Source organism: Zonotrichia leucophrys, chromosome 20, assembly GCF_028769735.1.
Source record: "Zonotrichia leucophrys gambelii isolate GWCS_2022_RI chromosome 20, RI_Zleu_2.0, whole genome shotgun sequence".
In the NCBI taxonomy this organism is placed as follows: Eukaryota; Metazoa; Chordata; class Aves; order Passeriformes; family Passerellidae; genus Zonotrichia; species Zonotrichia leucophrys.
In genome coordinates this window covers 5,196,698-5,212,185 of record NC_088189.1, presented here as the reverse complement: position 1 = coordinate 5,212,185, position 15,488 = coordinate 5,196,698, and the positions used below count along the sequence as shown (strand labels likewise).

The 15,488-nt window shown below is 44.7% G+C and overlaps 1 protein-coding gene across 1 annotated transcript in view; it reads right to left on the bottom strand.

The window, feature by feature from the left end:
* NTSR1 (neurotensin receptor 1) overlaps window positions 1-15,488 on the bottom strand; it is a 55,666-nt gene that overhangs the window by 18,798 nt on the left and 21,380 nt on the right. The window lies entirely within an intron of this gene.

Sequence of the window (15,488 nt, the reverse complement as noted above, 5' to 3'; positions counted from 1 at the left end):
GAGCCCAAGAGCTCATCCTCTCTGCTGGATGGCACAGGAGGAGACTCAGCAATCACTCAGCTGAGTGTGGAACAAATGAAAAGCCCTTCAAGATTTTAGAATTTCAAAACATTGACAAGAATTGAACCGTGCTGCAAATCGCTGCGAAAGCAATTGCATTAGAAGTGATAAAATGACAAAAAGATGAAACTTTGAAACTCAAGAGGGAATTTGCTCAGTGGGAGAGCTCCAAGGCAGGCTGACTTCTTCCCTAGACAGGGATTTATCTTTCACCTCAGTGATGTAGGACACAGAACAACCCTGCACTCCAAGATAATGCCAGGTCCCTCTGCAGATTGCAGAACCTCATCTAGGGACAGGTGCTCCATCTGCTGGGTGGAGATATCCCCTCTCCATCCACCTGCCCCTGCTGGACCATCACCACGGTGGGCAGGCTTCTCTGTACACCCTGTGTCTGGTGCAGATCTGTGGGCTCTGTGCTCTGGGGGGATTCAGAAATGCTGGAAGAGAATGGGAATCACCCAACAGGCTTCTCTGTACACCCTGTGTCTGGTGCAGATTTCTGGCTTTTGTGCTCTGGGGCGGATTCAGAAATGCTGGAGGTGAATGGGAATCACCCAACCACACCCCCAAGGTGCTGCAGGGGCATCTGTAAAAGAAATGAGCAGCACAGGGGAGCAGAGGTACATCAGAAACACTTCACTTTCTCTGTCCATAGATCTGAAGCAGAATCTCCTCTCTTGGTGAAGACAGGCTCTGTGGCTGTTGTCCAGGTTTTCTTTGGATGGATCAAGTCTCTGAACAACTTTGTGCTCCAGAGCTCAAGGTGTTAAGCAAAAGCACCAGCTGGGTTTTGTCTCTTCCACACGATGAGAACATCCTCTCCCGTTTATGCTGATAACAACAACAGAACTCCTCTGCAGGCTGAGTGAATTCCTGGATACACCCCACCACCACAGGCTGCTAATGGCCTCTTTTATTAAGTATAAAACAGTTTTCTACTCTTCTAAAAGATCTCACAGCCTCCTGTATATAAAGAAGAGTTATCTTTTGGAGTTGCCTCCACAGGCTAAGACAGATCACTAAGCAATAAAGACCAACTATTTAACCCTTGCAATGCAGCCAGGCTGAGCTGGAGCACACAGGGGTGAAATGATTGCTCAGATTTACCAGATCAGACTAAGACATGAACCCTGTAGCTCCTCACTCCAGTTTCTGTGGCTTTAGCTGCAGAATGCCCTTCCTTGTCCCTGCTGCTGAACAATGTCTGCACATCAGCAAAGTGCACTACTTAACTCTGGAAATGTTTCCCTCTGTCACCTGAGATTCAGGATTTATTGGTTTTCATTCTAAAATTTTGCCCTAGCTGTAAATTACACTTGCTTGATGTAATTTTGCAGAACTCTAAAAGTCTTTTCCAAGCTGTCTTAAAAGCCTTGATTCATTCCACAGTTGCATTGTGAAGTCTCTTAAAGAGCTTATGAAATTGTCTAGAATAGCATTGACTTTCCCTTTTAGGAATTGTTATGATAAAAGTGGGAATATTGCATAGTTTCCATCAAAGGCTATATTTAAAGATTTTTTCCCCATCTTGATTTGTAGCAAAATTTTCATATATTAAAAAAAAAATCAATATTTTCCCCAGTAGCAGAATGTTTTAATTTGTTGAAAGAATTATTATTTGCAAACACAAAGTCCCAAAGTACACAAGGGCTAGAAAAGCCAATTTTCCTAAGAAAACCATTTAAATTCCCTGTTTTTCTTTTGAGCTGCTTGCTGGGAGCCCAGCACACTGAGCACATCAGTGCAGCAACACTTCATTTTCAAGTGGCTTTGCACACTGCTGGAGCTGGTGCCTCCAACAACTTCTCAAATCAGTGGAAAATTTCCCCTTTGCTCAAGAGGAGCTGGTCTGGGATCCCAGGATTACATATCCAAAAGTTCAGGATCAGGAAGACTTTTGGAGGTGATTAATGGGATCTTTTACAGTGTCTCCAGCATCAGTGGCCACTTTGGAAAAAGATGGGGTTTGGATCCCTACTACAAGAAAAACTTTTTTTTGTTGGATACATCTGAAGGCAGGGAGGGTAAAATTGATGAGTATTACACCTGTTCATGGGTGGCCTTTGCTCCCAGTAAAACTCCATCACCTGAGCCACCTGCAGCTGGCTGTTCATGGTCCATCAGCACAAGGTTTTGGACAGGCACAGAAAAAATGAGTGAATCCTTGGAGAAGTGGTTAAAAGTAAATACAAGAAGCTAAAGGCTCTTCTGGAGATACAGTGGCAAATTCAACACTCTAAGTATTTATGATAAAAACAGCCAAGAATCAGAACCACTCACAACATTTTAATTGAAAGAGTTTTGATGAGAGAAAAGAAAATGTTCCAATACTGAGATAATAAAAGATTTTTGAATACAGGTCTTGTGTTTTCCCTCATGCCTTTTTTCCAGATAAGTAAATAAAATCCCCCAAAGCCAGTGGAGCATGAAATGCTGGTCACAGTGTGGTGCATCCCATGGAGCAGCAGCTGGAGCAAGGCCCCTGGAGTGGGCCAGGGGGCCAGCTGAGATAAAGGGATAATTTTAACCCTGGGTTATGGCAGGGATTTTGTGTCAGAGATGAGAGATGTTCCCTTGTAGCCTGATAAGTGAGGTGAGAGCAGAGCCAACCCTTGGTGTCTGTCAGCTCAGCCTCTCCAGGGACACAGCCCCTCCAGAGTCAGCTGGATGCCCAAAGAGATTTTCTCCCTTTCTTTTCAGGACAATTGAAATGGAGAGAAGTGTGGATGATGAGGAGCTGGGCAAACCTCATTTGTACCCACTAAGTTTCTGTCATAGCTCATTTCCCTGAGCACACCTGGGGATTGCTGTGAGATGGCTGCAGCCTCCCTGCTTTCTGCTGGGGAGGATTCTCAGTGCAGATACACCTGGGGAAATGGTGAGAAGCCCCAAAGGAGCTGAAAACTGACTCAGGAGGAGACGTGTCCTTGCTGGTTTCCTGGAAGTGACGAGGGAGAGGACTGAGGATACAGCACATCATTTGATTTGTGGTTCTGAGCAGATCTGTTAAACCACAGAGCCACATTTCAACAATCTACCACATTCTGGTTCACCTCATTTCCAATGGAAATGGAAAGTAAATTATCCTCCCCCTGACTGTGGAGGCAGTATTGTTAGCATATGTCAATCAGGGAAGCACATTCTGCTACAACAACATTTGGCTGCCAAAAAATCTTATTTGACTAAATGTACTTTACAAAATTACTGGTTATCTCACTCAGTAGCCAGAATTAGCATTTTTTTAACCAGCCAGTGGATAATTTCAGCCATTAATAAGCACAGTACTGCATTTCAGGATACAGCAATCTGTGCAAGACAAAGCAGAGAAGGGGAAGGTACATCGTGTTGGGATGCCAAAGGGAGCATTTGGCAATGGCACTCATGTTTGATGTTCACAGGATGTGTCTGATGAAAAAAAACCATCCACAGGTTTTTTCCCCCCACAGTAAATAAATAACCACCTAATTAACCCTACCTTTACATTAGCTCTCCAGCTTTCCATGCCAAGTGTCTCAGGATTGTCAGGTAAATGCCATTTAGCTACAGCACGCCAGGAGAGGTTAGTGTTTGTGAGTGATAGAAGAAAATAACTCTGCTTTTGGAGCCAGTAACTGGCACAGGGAAAAGCGTGGAAGCTGGACAACTACAGCCTAGCAAGGGAATTTATCTCCTCTGGAATTTTTTGAGGGGAGCAGTATTGCAATGTGTTGGCTCTGGTCCTTACCTTGGATCGGGGCATCCTGGTGTGGGAGCACAAATGCTGGGTAAATAGGAATATCTGGCCGGGTGTCAAAGGCTGTGTGTGTATCTGGAGCTCTACCAGTGCCTTTGGGCAGGAGCTCGACCTTTGCAGGCTTTGCCAGGTTCATCTGGGGCAGGTTTGACTGTCACACCTCATTTGGGCATCTCTCTCTCCAGAGCCCTGACAGCGTGGCAGGGGTGACACAGCTGCCACCCTCGGGCAGAGGCTGCTGCTGACCTGGCTGGGGGACACTCTGTGCCCTGTGCAGACACTTCTGGTGGGGATGGTGGAATCCTGCATCCCCTCAGCACCACAGTGACACAAACCCCACTGAGCTCAGCCCTGTGAAATAACCCTCCCTTTCCTCACAAACAGGGACAGTGTGACCCTGTTCACAGGGGTTCTCAGATGAGGGAAGAGACGAGGATCTGACTCCATATTTCAGAAGGCTTGATTTATTATTTTATGATATATATTACATTAAAACTACACTAAAAGAATAGAAGAAAAAGTTCTCATCAGAAGGCTGGCTAAGAATAGAAAAGAATGAATAACAAAGGTCTGTGGCTCAGACAGAGAGAGAGCCAGCTGGGCTGTGATTGGCCATTAATTCCAAACATCTACATGAGACCAATCACAGATGCACCTGTTGCATTCCACAGCAGCAGATAATCATTGTTTACATTTTGTTTCTGAGGCCTCTCAGCATCTCAGAAGGAAAAAATCTCAGCGTCTTAGGAAAAAATCCTAAGAAAGGATTTTTAATAAAAAGATGTCTGCGACAGGACAGGATGCAAATATCTGTGTAGATCCAAGATCTAATATCCCATCATTAGCTTAATGACTAATCAAAGACAAGATACCAAAACCCAGCTATTATTTTTCTCTTTGAAGTATTGAGAATTGGCCACAAAAGCCTCTGTTTGTTCCATCCTGATATACCTTGTGCCTCTTCTACCCAGCTAGGGGTGAGTACACATTGCACACACATTATCCAAGGTAACAGAGTGTGGCTGTGTGAATTGCTCTGGTCTCACCCCAAAGAGCTGCCCTGTTCACCCTCTGGAGCTGCAGGAGCCCAGAGAGACCTTCCCTGTGCCTCGGGGAGACCTTTTCAAACTCGCTGAATATCAAGCCCAGACATTTCAAAGAAAGGTTACCGTGATGTAAAATGTGGCTGCCAGTCACAGGTATTGATGTCAAAATGTATGATCAGCTCTGGGTTAAGAGGCAGAGCCTGAAGCCAGGACACAGAGGGTGGATGGCAGTGGCAAGCACTGAAGCTCAGGGGCTGGGGCAGTGATGGGAGTGTGAGCATGAGCACAGACACGAGCAGGACATCCAGAGCTTTTCATCCAGGGGGAAAAAATCTCAAAGAAAAGCCTGGAACACAGGCTCATCCTGTCCAACCCATTGCTGATTAAATAACTCAGCAGGTTTTGTTGATCTCAGCTGGCATCAGCCACAGGAGCTGGAATTGGCCAACACTCTGTATTTCAGACCTCTGCAGGAGCCCCAGCCTTATCCCTGCTCCAGATGTGGTCTGGGAACAGCAGACTGCAGGTACTGGTGCTGAGGTGAAGGAAGAGAACAGATAAATCTGAAGATAAATGATCAGATGGAACTTCTGGATGCTCTTGTGTCCCTGGACTGGCTCCTCTCCCTGTGCTGCTGCTGCTGCCCTGCAGCCATTGGTGTCCCTGAGGCTGGAGCTCCTTAATTGCACAGCAAGGACATGTGAGCATCTGCTCCTGACACATCCACTCACTGCTCTGCTCACTGAGGGAAAACCCTCCAAAGACAACCCAGAGAAGAATGCACAAGGTTTGTTCTCAAGCTCTGCCTGCTCCAGGCTGTGGAGGAGGTTCAGGTTTTGTATTGGTAGGTATTTATACCAGAGGAAAATCCGTGTTACTACAAGGCTTGGGGTGGCAGACTGCAGTCTGTGCTGTGCTTGGATATCTACAAGGTGCAAGTACCTATGAGAGGAATAGAGGATTTGTCTTTACAAACAAGCTGTGGGTCTCCTGGTGGATAAAACCAGCACTGGGAGATAAAAAAAACAATGGGAAGGATTCCACTGGTTGATGAATGGAAAAAGATATTTGCTGTTACAAATAAACTTTAGGTTTGCTGATAAATAAAATTAGACATTGAGAGATGAAAAAAACAATGGAGAAGAAAAATCCCTAAATTCAGTAAAAATTAAAAACTAAAAGGGAGGGCTATACATTAGAGGGGAATCTTTGGGAAATCTTCAGTATCAGGTGTATCAGGAAGTCTGAGTAACTCTCAGGTACCTCAGCCAATGGAGAAAGAGAGAATGGAAATGCAGCCGGGAAATTGGAATAAAATGGAGGCTGTGTCCTCCAAAAATCTGAGAGATCCCAGTGGAACGCCCCATGGCCTCTCCCTTTATTGGAATAAAGCCAGAAAGGGCTCCTCTGTCTCCTTTTTGGACATAAACCTCTGGTGTTTGTGGATTAATTTTCCTCACACCACCAACCTGCTGCAGAGCCGGAGGACGTGGCCATGCACAGGGCATGGTCCTCTCCTCTCCTCTCTCTGTGCTGGCTGGATGCCTCCAGAGCTGTCTCCAGCTGGATAACACCAGCCTTGAACTCTTCCAAAAGGCTTAATTTAGCTCCAGCATTGAGATCAGAAAGAGGATCTGCTTAAACTCTGTTTTCATTAGCATTTTGTGTCTGCTCCACAGTAGTGATGTTTTCCTGGCTCCTCTCCCTGGATCTGTGGCCATCACAGAGAATAACCAGGCAGTGTGGATTAAGGTTTTAAGAATAACCAACGTGTACCATTTTGGAGCCTGTGTGTGGTCCCACACTGATGAACCATAATGGGAATGCAGAGCAGCTAATGATGTTGAGAAGTTGAGTTAATCACATACTCTGCAGGAGCTAATCAGATACAGAGCAGATGGAAATAAATTGCGTACTGACAAAAAACATCCATCATATCCATGGCAAAAACATTCCCATTCATAAACTTCCCTCCTTGGAGAAAACATTTGTAGATAAAAAATAACATCTGATGCAGAACAACTTAAATGGGCCTCTTGCTCATGGTGGGTTGGGAAAGATGTCAGAGCACTGAATAACGATGGCATTCCTGAGCATGGCTGCATACCTGAAGGATCATTTAACCTCATTTCTATGCATGGTTACAGTGCTGTGACCTGAAATATTTCCAGATTTATTTATTTATTGCAAGTAACAGCAAAAGATGTGATTCATCCATAAATGTTTCATATAAATCTTATTATTCCTAATTGTACACAAGGGTAATACCTAAATATTGAACTCCCTGGGGATCTCAGAGCTTTTCATTACCTCCTTAAATGCCAGAAAACCTACTCCATAATAACTGTTTTTAAGAGAAAATTTCCTCTTTTCCTGGTGTTTGCCCATCAAAGTCAAACTTGAATGGCTCTGCTGATTCCACCTTCCAAAGAGAAAGAAAAACTGTGAAATTCAGGAAATCCTGGAAACAATAGACTGGGGAATAGACAAATTAGAAGGTTCTAGGGCTTACCACTGTGCACTGGAAATGCCTTGTATATCATGGATACTCAGCTTTTTCTCTTAATAAAACCAAAGGATTGAGCTTGATGAAGATGATGAATGTGGGGCCTTTTACATCTCAGTTTAGTTAATTTAAGACCTCCTGCCACTGATTTAAGAGGGATATGTGAATTTAAAAAGGAAAGGTTTGGTATGGGACAGCTGCTGGGTCAGGGACAGAAGAAGTGACAGAGCAGCAGTGATGATTCTCCATCACATCATCATTAACCCAAAGCTTCAAATCCTCCCCACCTCCTCCCTCAGGAAATCACAGAAAATTCTGAGCTGGAAGGGACCCACAAGGATCACCGAGTCCAGCTCCCTCCTTCTCCCTGTCCTGTGACTGGTACAGTGAGCTACAAGGTAAATTAATTCAATTTAGCCAATTTTGCTTGCAAACAGGAATAAAGTCAATTCATATGCTGTCAGTTTGCTGGCCTCAGCCTGGCTGCTCAGATCCATTGCACTATTTAGGGCAATATTTTTGGTTGAACAAAAACTCAGTGAATAATGTTCATGCTTTTCCCTTTGAACACACAGGTCTTTGGTAGCATTTCCCCCTCACCCTACCCAGCAGCTATGTTCTACTGAAGGGGAAATAATCCTTCAACTTCAAATGACAGACTGGAAATGCACTTTAAATAATTTACCAGTGCAGTTGGATTTCAGTTCTCACTATCTGCTGGTATTTTGGTTTTTGCCAAAGGGATATTGTCCATTGCCTTTCACAAGATATTTGGGCTTCTCCAGCTCTGCTGCTTGTCAGCCCTCTAAAGAATTTAATAAATGTTCGTACAGTGCCTAATGCTCCTGACGGCTGAGTAATCCTAATCCAGATTTTGCAGTTATTTTCTGCTTATCCTCCTTTGGTTTTTCTTCCCTACTGGGCTGCACAAGTTGTGGGGGCTCACAGGGTGGACATTGACCCAAAGTGTCTGCATGGTGCTCCCTGCGGAGCAGGCTGGTGCTGGTGTTGGGTATGGCTGATGATTTCCTTCTCAAACCCCAGGAAATCTCATCTTTCCTGAGTTCCTCAGCACAACTGCCAGTGCTCAGCATATCTGGCACTCCTGTGTGGCCTCTGCAGCCTGGGATGCTGCAGCCACCACAGCCTGAAGGGCAGCACAGGCTGCAGGTGTGTCTGAGGGCACTATCACCATGTAAATAGGTCACAGCAGCTGGTTCTGTGAGCCAGCATCCAGATCCTTGCTGTCTAACCTGTGCCTGCTATTCTCTTCTCCTTTGGTTCATGCCTGGCATGGCTGTTGTCATGAATGAGACTGTGATGCTTGGATATTTACTCAAAGAGAACATCAAGAAAAATACTCAAACCCTGGTGACAGCCAATTATCCCCCAGCTTCTCTTGTTCTGGCAATACTGACTCATTTCATCCCTCATCATCAAAATGGATGCTTTTTTTCCCACATGGCTATGAAGTCACTTGCAGTGGCTGTTTCAGGATTCTAGCTGAACAGTCTGCTCTAGCAGGGGAACAAAGCCAGAGACATGAGCACAGGAGCAAAACAAGCAAAGATTTCTGCCTGTGAAGAGCAGTGAACAGTTGAATCAAGTGGTGCTTGCTTGCTTTCTTTCTTTCTTCCTTCCCACACTCTCCTGGTAGGTGGATCATGACAGAGAAACGTGTGGGTCTGTTTGGCTCACGTGGGGCTGTCACACTCCAGGTTTACACTTGCAATGTGTGTGTAATTTACTTGGAATGAGTGTGTAAATACAAAAAAAACCCCAAAATACATATACAAAAAATGTGGAATAAGTGTGTAAATAAATGAGTGGGTAGCACTCAGGGTGTTGGGCTCCCCTCTGCCACTCATGTCCCTCTGTCCTGCCCTTTGTGGGGGAAAAATGAGGGTGCAACCAGCAGCTGGCTGACAGGAGAGCAGGAACTCATTAGAGCACAGGGTAATTAATAAATCAGCTCCATTCCCCAAGATGGTGCTGAAGATTTAAGATAAAGACTTTGTTATAAACCAGCCTTCAGTCTGATGCATGAGGTGCACACTGCAGCAGGATCCAAAGGAAAGTTAATTTAAACAAAAACCCACAGAAATGGAAAGAACAAATCATTCTCCTATTGAAAAACACGTTAAACCAAATACAGAGCAATTCAAAGGAAAGTTAGGTTAAACAAAAACCCAAACAAATGGAAAGAAAAAATCATTCTCCTATTGAAAAATACATCAGATTCAATTTTGGTTTTGCATTTCTGCCAGGTGAGGTGGAGGTAGAGGAGGGTAAGTGATGCTGTAGTGTCTGAGACAAGTAATGTCATGACAAAAAAAATTTATCTGTTGAATTACATTTCAGGATCAATTTTTCTGAAGCTTTTTGTAATATTTCACATATGCTGAAAAGTCTCATTAATACAGCTGGTAAAATAACAGCTTGTCTGCTTAAAGTAATTAGTAGTTGACAATTGGGTTGAATTTTAAATCCATGAGGAGCTTTGGTTAGCACTAATAAATGTTGATTAAGGTAGCAATTAAAATCTAACAATCTCTCTGGGGGTCTGAACTTAAAAGCTGAAGTTTGGAACATACCTCACTTTACAGAGAAAATGCTACAGTTCCTCCCCAAGCTGCTTTATTAAGCTGTGGCAATGTGGGTTTTTATTTCCTTTGGTTGCTTTTCTTTCCCTTTATTTTTTTTTTAAATTTTCTTTCCCTTTTTTTTTTTAATTTTTCCCAGTTTACACCAATTAATTGCAGCCTAAAGTGGTGTTTGGGCAGCTCCAGCACCTCTCCTGGCTGACACAGAGACTTGGGGACAGTGGTGATGTTGAGCAAAGTGCGGTTTGAGCTTTCTCTCAGGAAATGCTGTGATATTCCCATTTCCATGGCAGCCCTTCCCAGCAGGCTGTGTCTGTCTGTCCCTGTCCCCAGCACACTCTGGAGTGGGCTGGAAAAATCTCCAGCTCTCCTTCAAGGCAAACACAGCCAAGAGGGGAGGTCAGGCAGAGCTCATCCCTGCTGATTCCTGCTCCCCAGAGCATCCCATAATCAGGGTGATTGGAAAAGTATTGATAGGCAGAGTCTTGAGGAAGACTCAAATTCTCTCTCTTTGTTGCTCTTGAGCCATGTGAGCAAGGCAAATCACAAAGCACATTTTGTTTATAGACTTCTTTTACTGATTTATCATCAAGGCACTATTCATGGAGGGCTCAGGTTCTTTGTGATCCTACTCAACCTGATACAATTTCAGTCACTTCCCTGCATTTTTTTCCATTTGGGAAGTCAGAAAGCACATTTGTATTTCATGGAGCACCTCCTTTATAATGGCCAAATCCTTTTGGTTTTTTTTCACTCTTGCTGTGGGCAAGACATAAACTGCACACAAAACCAGATTTGTCTTCATCACACATTAGCTCTGCGTCACCCATTAATTCCACTGCATCCCCCAGTTTTTAAGATGAATGCCAGTGGGGGAAAAAATAGGAGTACAATGTGGAATGGGAGCACCTTGGTCCTGTGCTGCTCCTGGGAGTGTGTTGGTGCTTCTGCCCTGCTCATGCCACTTAAATCAACATCCTTGTCATTATTTTGTTTCCCAGGGCTGCTCCTGCTGCCTTTGGGAGCTGCTGAAACAAGCTCCTTTCCCTGCAGGGTACTTGCCATGGCTGTAATGCTAAAAACAGAGCAGCAGAAAATTTGTGAACATTATGGACAAACCCAGGGAGTGTTCCTGGAGCAAGGCAGGGAGGTCAGAGGGAAACTGGGTCCCTCTGGATTCCCAGAGCTCCTGCTGAATTTGGGGGCTGCTGCTTGGTCCTGCTCCTGTCCCCAGCATCCTCAGCATCCTCAGGACATGAAACAGCCTCTGGGAAGGAGCTTTAATAATAATCACAATTTTTAGGTGTTTTCTTAGCCCAGCCTGTGTGATCTGAGTGTGGCTGTTGGTTTCTCCATGGAACTGTGTGTCCCTGAGAACATTTCCTGAGTCCATTCATTGTTAAGGATATTAACAGAAAAAGAGAGCTGGAGAGCTGAAGATGTCAGGAGCTGGAGGAGGAAAAGGAATAAATCCAGAGGGTGGAAAAAAAGCCCATTCACCATCAGTCAATGTGTCTATCACTCTTTTTTCCTTTTTTTTTCTTCTGCGTTGTAAGGATGAAATACAAATGGCTCAGAGAAATGTGGAAAGGAATGCAAATAAAAGCTTCAGAGCCAGAGACATTCAGAGCCCTTTTTTTCAGAGGAGGCTTAAGAACTGGATGAAATTGTCCATTTCCATTTGAGTGACCAATTTCCATGCCTGAAGCTTTGGGACAGATCATTTTCTCTGCAAGATGGACACAGGGGTTGAACCACCTGGGAAGTGCAGCCACAGAGGGGCACGAGGGTGAACAATGGTTCGGGCATCTTGGCACTGTAGTTTTGGGGTGTTTTCAGGGAAAACAGCTGCTCTGAGAGGGTCCCCAGTGGACACAAATCATCCTGGACATCTCCACAGCCAATACCACCCTCCACATGGATCCCCTGTGCTGCAATGGGCACTCAGGGCTGCTGTGGAGACACCACCTGGGCTCTGGGAACATTATTGCATGGAAAGCCATGAGCTCCTGAGGAGACACCAGGGTGGTTACACTGCAGGTTATTCATGCACAGGCTTTCAAACTACTTGAAAGGGCCTATTTAATATTTTTACAGTAATACTATGCACTCTGCTGCTCTTACAGTAGAATTACAGGTGTCATCCTGAGGAGGTGTGTGTGGGGGGCAGGTTTTTGGAGAAAAGATATTTTGCCAAGGAGATGAGACAAACAAGGGGCTGCAGAGAGACCTGGCATCTCCAAGGAGCTCAGAGGATCTCCTGGTTTCAGGCTGCTATCCTGCCATGAAGATAAATCAGCAGGGAAATGCTCAAATCCCCATACTGGGGACAGCATGGAAGGATCAAGTGACGTGCAGGGGGAGAAATCCTAAATCTGGCACAGGTGGGGAGGAAAGCAGGTGTGAGCCATCTGTCCCTGGTGGCAGTGTCTCTGCTGGCCAATTAAAAGCCACTGCATTGAACAGGTCAGGTCCTAATGAGCTGTGGCTCCCAAGCCTGGCTGGGCAGCTGGAAGACCCCTGAACCCCAAATCCTCATGGTCTTCCAGAAAATGAACCCAAGGCAAAACAGATCGAGGAGGTCACGGCCCTCCCCTGCAAACCACAGCACAGGCAAGCCCTGAATGCTTTCCTGTTTCTCAAAATTGATTTTCTTTTTTCCAAATTAAAGTACAAAATGAACATGTGAGACCAAATGCTATGGCAGCAGACTGCAAATGAGGCTAATAGGCCAAATGTCAGATTTGTTTCTGCTGAGGAGTCATTACTGAGCACAGACTTTATGTAACCTGCTTTGCTCTGAAGCATAATCCAGCCAGCTAATGACTGGCATGAGAAAGATGTTTTGCCTGTGGAGTGGCTTCTTTGCTGTTATCAATTTCTCTGGACCTTACCCCAAAGGGTGGAGGTACCCACCTGGCCGTAGCCAGTATTTGAGGTTGGCTAAATAATCCAATGGATAAGGGAACCCTAAGTGCTGGGTATAATTCTTTGGACTCTGTATGGAGCAAAGGTATAAATTGCTATTCCTCAAATCAAGATTCTGATTGTAGCTTTAGAAGAATCTCCAACCAGCTCCAGCTCCTGCAGCACAATTCACAGGCCTTTAACAGCTGGGTTGTTTTTCAGCTTTACCTTTCTCAAAACCCCAGAGCTCCATGGAGGAATGGCTGAGAATGTTGACCTGGAGCAGGTATCAGCTTCCAATGTCCTGATTTGTGCAGTGCAGGAATCAGGAGCAGAATCTCTGCATGGTGCTGTCCAAGGCTGTTGGTCACATCCCCCTCTGCTCACAGAGATGCTGCAGCTGCTGTTGTTGGCACTTACTTACACTGGCCTGTGCTATGCATTAACCAAAATAATTTCCTTTTTGAAGCACAAAAAAATTCAGTGCAAAAATTGCTGCTTTTATCCCCAAGGCAGGCTGCCCAGACTCAAGGCTGTCTCAGGTAGGAACCATTCCTGTCCAAACAGTTGTGGAGGCAGATTCTTTGCAAAAGAGGAAGTGATTTAGCAAGATGAAGTAATCACAGTGTCATGAATGCAACCAGGACTTCCCCGTTAATCACCTCACTGTTAATTAAGGGACCATTTTTTTATTAAAATTAATTCTCATCTTTTAAAAATGTATCACTTAAAAAGGGGATGTACAGAAGTGTTTATCACTGATACCCTAAGATGCTAATTTCCAAATGTTATGGCTTGTAATCAAGTTTAATTTTCTGACTTACCCTCCAAAGGAGAGACTTTACACCAGTTTTGACATTTAAATTACCTTGGATTTGCAAGTCCAATACTGCCATAAATATTCATAGCCAAGAATCTACTATTTAGCCTTGAATTATTTTTTTTTAATATTTTTAATTCACTACTATAAACCAGCTCCAGAGTGAGCTGAAGGAATGAAATGAAGCAGATTTTCTCTGGAGCATCTGGCTCTGCTACCCAACACGAGCCGGCACAGCCGCGCTTCTGTTTGATGCTGCCGAACAAAAATCGACAGCAAAACCATCCTTTGATCCTTTCCCTTCCATCTCCTCACAAAAAGCTGCTCTCAGGGGGGGCTGCTGCTGCTGTTTTGGCCTGTGCCGTGTCCAGCCCTGCATTTTGGGCTTTCACAGCCACACAAACACAGCAGCTCTGCTCTTGTGAGAATCAGGAAAACAGAAACTTCCACAGACACTGGAGGGTTTCATCTGCAGCCTTAGAAGATGCTTAGATTGGTGTAAAAATATTAAGCAAAAAAAATCATAAACTTTTATTATAGTTGTAGGTGAGAATATGCCTTAGGTAAGTGAGAGACTGTACTGATAAGATGGTGAAGGGTTATTATGTAAGGGTGTGGTTGTGTGGAATAAACAGAGAGTTTAGAAGTTATAATAGAAGCATCTGTGTGCATGTGAGTTAGAAGCCCATTAGATAAAAGTATCTGCAGTGCAGTAGAAGTAAGTAAAGGTGATAGTTTAGAAAAGTAAAATAAACCCTGTGGCAACTGTCTGTTGGGTTAGAAAGTTCTGTATTGCCTTGTAACAAAGAACTTGTGACTACTCTTGAGCAATGGCCAAATGCCTGCTCCTCTAAAATCTCACAGCCTCTGAGATTGATGTTTAACTGAGCAACAAATCCTTCTTAGCTTCAAATAGTCCCATCCCTTCACTTCTAGCAGTGACAAAGATACACTGACCCAGGGAGGACAAAGCCCAGCTCTGCCTGCTGAAAGAATGCCAGGCTTGGGGCAAAGAGCCTTGTTGGTGCTGCCTGGCTGTGACAGGGAGCTCACTGTCCCTTTCCTGCCCCGGTGACAGCATCCCAGCCCTCAGCACGGTGGCCTCAGCCATCCCAGGTGAAGGCAGCAGGCTCCAGGCCATGGCAGGGTCCCTGTCCCCTCTGGCAGGGACAGCCAGGTGTCTCTTGCTGCTGTCCTGCAGCCCCCACATCCATCCAGGCTGTGACACAATTTCAGTGACCAAGGAAAAGGCTGTGCTGGGGGCTGGCAGCTCTCAGGGTGATGTGCCACACTCCCTTCTGTGACCATGTTCACAGGAGTCTTAAGATGAAGGAAGAGACGAAGATCTGACTCTATGTTTCAGAAGGCTTGATTTATTATTTTATAATATATATTACATTAAAACTATACTAAAAAATAGAAGAAAATATTCCATCAGAAGGCTAGCTAAGAATAGAATAAGAAAGAATGATAACAAAAGCTTCTCTCTCGGACAGAGAGTCCAAGCCAGCTGACTGTGATTGGCCATTAATTAGAAACAACCACATGAGACCAATCACAGATGCACCTGTTGCATTCCACAGCAGCAGATAATCAATGTTTACATTTTGTTCCTGAGGCCTCTCAGCTTCTCAGGAGGAAAAACCCTAAAGAAAAGATTTTCCATAAAAGCTGTCTGTGACACCCTTCCCCTTCCCTGAGCAGAAACCCAGGTGAGATGCAGAGCTGAGATGCTCCAGCCCCTGCCCTTGTCAGTGGGGATCTCTCTGATTTTGGTCTCAATTTCTGTCTCAAAATGTTCTAAAGGTGC